We start from the raw sequence: 5155 nt of genomic DNA, 5'->3' as shown, positions 1-5155 counted from the left end.
TGGAAATTTAGAGGCAAACCACATCTACATGTACCCAAACAATGATTGCTTATTTTAAAATACCTACAACAACTAGGGTCAGCCAACATTGATGATCAATAAATGCATTCATCGATCAGACAAAATCACAAACTAATGTCCAAAAGTATGTTGATTTGGCAAGCATGTTCAAGAAGCAAAGAGCTGCTTTTGTGTTTCTGATTAGACCATAAAAACACAGCTATGAATCATCTTCCTTTATATCTGTTTATCTGACTGTTATCCTTCCATATTTGATTTATATGTCATATACTTTGGACTGATGTTGTACTATACATATACACTATACAGTAAAGCAAACCTATGAGAACTATTGTTTCAACGTTCGATTTGACGACCATTCCTGCAGTTCTTCAGACATTGGCATGGTGGCTACATAAGCTGTACATGTGCTCTGGTAGTGCTTTACCAATATTGCAGTTGCCCATCTGTGCTCTCTCGGGAACTCGTGAGATCATTGAAATAGACTTGCTTCAGAATATACATTAATTACAACCCTTACTTTGTGAATGGCTGATAGCAAATGTAATAAAGACTCGGTGACTGTCTTCAGTAACTTTTTGGTATTCTCAAAGATATTAGAAGATAGTATAAGCCTCCCAAATTGAATTCTGCAGGCAAATTGAATTCAGTTATCAGTGTAAGATTACAAGCTTACTGTATACCTCTTCTGTATTTCCAATGGCATGTTAATGTGACAGATGTATGGGGTAAAGGCAGCTCGTGTCACTTTGGAAGCAGAATGGAATGACTTCAGGTGTAGGTTTCTGTTACAACACCAGGTGCTACAGCAAGATAAATGTGCCACATTAGTTATTTTTGGTGATATACTATGTTTCTGACTATTTAGCATGATTTGTATAATTTACTAATTTTGAATCTGATATTTCATGCAAGTATGGGAAGTTAAAACCTGGGGGTTTACATATTTACATTTTTTATGAACTTCCTAGTCTCTTTTATAATCTGGCACAGCTTGATATCTTCATACATAATGTTATATATGTATGATGTGGGTTCCTTTCTTTATATTTACTGCATATGATTATGAATGAAACAGTTACAGGATTGCAGATTGAACTCTTTGCCCACTTATTATTTGATAAATATACATGTGACATATAATATATATATATAACTTGACATCAGGCAATTAAAAAGCTGCCTGATTCAACCTCACACTGTTTGCGAGTTGTAAACAGAAAGATTTCATGTCAGTGATATGTTCTGAACATGCGACAGTCCTTTATAGTGTGATGTATTTTACCAGGTTTTTGACCACTTATTTTATGGGCACACATGTGACATATACTAACTTGACATCAGGCAATGGAAAAGCTGCCTGATTTGACCTCACACTGTTTGCGAGTTGTAAACAGAAAGATTTCATGTCAGTGATATGATATGAACATGAGACAGTCCTTAAGTGTGATGTATTTTACCAGGTTTTTGACCACTTATTTGATGGGCACACATGTGACATAAAATAACTTGACATCAGGCAATCGAAAAGCTGCCTGATTTGACCTCAGACTGTTTGCGAGTTGTAAACAGAAAGATTTCATTTCAGTGATATGATATGAATATGAGACAGTCCTTTAGTGTGATGTATTTTACCAGGTTTTTGTCTACTTATTTGATAGGTACACATGTAACTATGTATATATGTATAACACATGTAATAACTTAACATTAGGCAATGGAAAAGCTGCCTGATTTGACCTCAGACTGTTTGTGAGTTGTAAACAGAAAGATTTTATGTCAGTGATATGTTCTGAACATGAGACAGTCCTTTAGTGTGATGTATTTTACCCAGTTTTACTGCTCCCTACGGACCATCCATCAACCTTGACCCCATCACATGATATGTCACCACTGCTGATGAGGAGTATGGAGGGTGTAGCAATCAGCCTATTAGAGCGCAGGCTTCATTTCTGCCAGTTTTATTAGATGGAGCACTTGTGTATGAGGGACTGTTCATTGTTGGTTTTCATATATTACATACTGTGGAGTGTTATTGTTGTGTGATGTTGTCAAATGGTCTAGGGGTGATATTGTTTGTCTGATTTCAGTGATGGAAGTTTATTGTGAGTTTATTCTGCAGGCAAATTGAAACAAACAAACAAACAAACAAGTTTATTGTGCACAAGTGTGTCAGCAGGTTTCAGCAAAACTCTCTCAAACCCAGACCCTGAATATACAGTATGTCTTGTTTTATATTGCTGTACTGTACTCTTCAACTCTTTCCATGTTGAGGTTTATTATGGTAATGATCTGTACCTAGACTGTCGCTCGAATATTTATGTTATTAGCTCACACCAAAGTCTAATTTGAAATCATTTCATCTGAAATATGATGCAGATAACATCAGGCAATTTGTGTGCTCAGTATGTTCAAGTGATACCCATCTAAATCACATTTCTTATTCCCAAACAGTAGTTGAAAGTGTGCATGGGAAGTGGTGCAGATGTGTGCTTTATTATCAAAGCGGCGCATGGAGTGTTTGTTCCAGCATCAAGATAGCCTGATAAAAGTGTTGAGTGGGGAATGAAAAGTAAAGGATTAGTGTATCACCACAAGTGCTCATGAAACTGGAAGATAAGAGTATCACGATGAAGGGACTACAAATCAAAAGGTTTGGCTGTGATCACAGCTGGGCTGATCTTATGATCCTGAGCACCACAGTGGAGCTCAGTACATCAGGGTACCACAAAGTCCCCATGCTAACACCAACCCTCCAAGTCTAACCCTTACCCTTTCTCTGTTCATCAGAGAAAGGGTACTTTTCACAAAGTGGATTGTAAGTGACCTTTGTGGTTAATGGTTTGTCTGTAGGCTGCCGAAATGCGGCTGCTCTAGGGTAGGGAGGGACTTAACCTTCTCACATCAGTCTCATCAGTTTGGTATCAATTTCTGAACATCAAGTATATGGTTACATGTACCCATTACACTCAACCTATGCTTTGCCCCTAAATTGATTTATTGGCTCATGGTATTGTTTCTTGTTCTGACAAGGAGTAAAAGAAAATTAAAGTTAACTAAATCATTATTTTCACAGATTGCTAGTATGAAAACTGAAGCAAAACAAGAAGACATGCCAGCGGACTGGACTAAAAACACAGAACTTGACAACATCTTATTCTACCTGACACAGGCAAGTAAGGCACTGATTCTTGTAGCAGTGACAAATTTGCCATTCATCATCATCACCATTTGTCATTAGTAGTATTAAATCAATAGTTTTATTCCTTTGAACTCTTTGATAAAAATTTCACAACATTTTGCCGTTTTGAATCTGAGATGTATTCATTATGTTCAAAACTGCACCTGTCAAATTTAAATTCAGCCCTGCCAGTTTGTATAGCAGTACTATACTTTTATATAATGATGATGATGATATTTATATCCATTGCTAAAATTGTGCAGATAAAGTCTTCCAATCATCCATTGCTTAGTACTGTATGTAGGGAAGTGGAGGGGATAAAGTGTTTATAGCTGTATGCAGTACCAGGTATCAATCATTGTCCTACAAGGTTATCTGTAGTTAGAGGTAGGTTAAATCCAACTGCCACCAGACATGGTCAGATAAGCAAGTGCATCATTGATTGCACTCCTGCATGATCCCGTCTAAACCTCAGCAATATCTCCATGTGAGTTAATGCATCGTCGCAGTACTTATTCAATTCTTCCTATCATCCTATCCGATAACCATGGCACCTGTCTGTCTGCACCTGACATAATGGCAACTTATTGCTCTATTGAAATGTAATGTAACTTGTATTTCCTAGCTTACAGTTCATGATACTACAGGCGAGGGCAGTGCTTCCCTTCAGCGTCGATGGTATCTTGGTGCCAGCTTGTCTGCCGGTGGTGTCTTTGCACCTAATCCTTGTAAATAACCCTGAGCCTGCTAGCCCCACTGTATCCCACTGGGAGACATTCGAATGTAATGTTCCACTCCTTGTCATTGATCTAGCCACAAATTGATGAACATGGTTCTTTTCTAGTTCAGACCAAGATTACAGCTGTTCATCTCGGCACCGTTCCTTAAGACCCACATTTCCTATAACTTCCCAAAGGGTAGACCTGGAGTGTGTATCCATCACTCAGCCCTTAATAACGTGCAGACTTTTATGGAGTCTAAAATCCCCTTGTCTCCGTCTACCAGATGCATAAAACCACTGGCGTGCCATACTTGACATGCATGTAACATGGTTTTAGGAGGAGTGCACCTAAGAGTGCTTCTTATTCTCTTCATCCCCATTCTGTTCATCCCCAATGTCCTTGACAGAGCTTAGAGACTTAGACTTAAGATTATTCTGAGACTTAAGTGGTTGCTTTCGTTTTACCTCCGAGGAAAGACTTGGACGTTTCCTACTAGTTATCTTACTACTTTCTTGTGGGAGAGATGAGGAGAATGGCAAAGTCTTGCCAATGGTACAATTTAATTGAGACTATAACCTACTTGCATAAGATACAGCCCTAAAAAGATTGATGATATGCATAGATAACATTCATGAAATGTGACTGGCCATCCATGTACAAAGTGAGATGAGTGCCCAGTGTTAGCAGTGTCCTTGCTAACAGTGTCCTACCTCACCTTGATTTTTTCCTTTAATGGATTGAAGTTAAAAAGGCTACTCCCTTGGGAAATTTCAACCAGACTGCACTTTTACTGTGGACATCTCCTTGGCTTTCATGTGGGTTATGGGGACTACATGTAGGTCCTTGGATGTTTTATTATCACTTCTCACCATTGAAGTTGATCCCACGAAAGGAAGATTATGGGTTTATGGAAAACCTCAAATGGCTTACGTACCACCTACAATACACGGCATGGATGGTGTTATAAAAGTATGGCTCATTAAAGAAATTCAAAATTTGAACTTCTCAAATAGTGTCCATGTTGTTTGTGTCCCAAGGGGTCTTGCCCTGTATGCCTGGATCTTTCCCAAAGGATCGTAACTTTGCATGTCTCCCAGGGAATATATAGGATGCTTTATGGGTAGGTTGCTTCATATCAGAGATGTATGAACATGGCTCATGATCGATGGCATGCCTTTGGACAGGTCACTGAGGTGTCAAGCCTTACCCTTCAAGGAAGATCCTATTGGAA

This window comes from Branchiostoma belcheri, unplaced genomic scaffold (genome assembly GCF_001625305.1).
Source record: "Branchiostoma belcheri isolate BF01 breed outbred unplaced genomic scaffold, Haploidv18h27 scaffold53, whole genome shotgun sequence".
NCBI classification, from domain to species: Eukaryota; Metazoa; Chordata; class Leptocardii; order Amphioxiformes; family Branchiostomatidae; genus Branchiostoma; species Branchiostoma belcheri.
The sequence above is the reverse complement of the archived record's forward strand: the minus strand, read 5'-3'. Positions refer to the sequence as shown.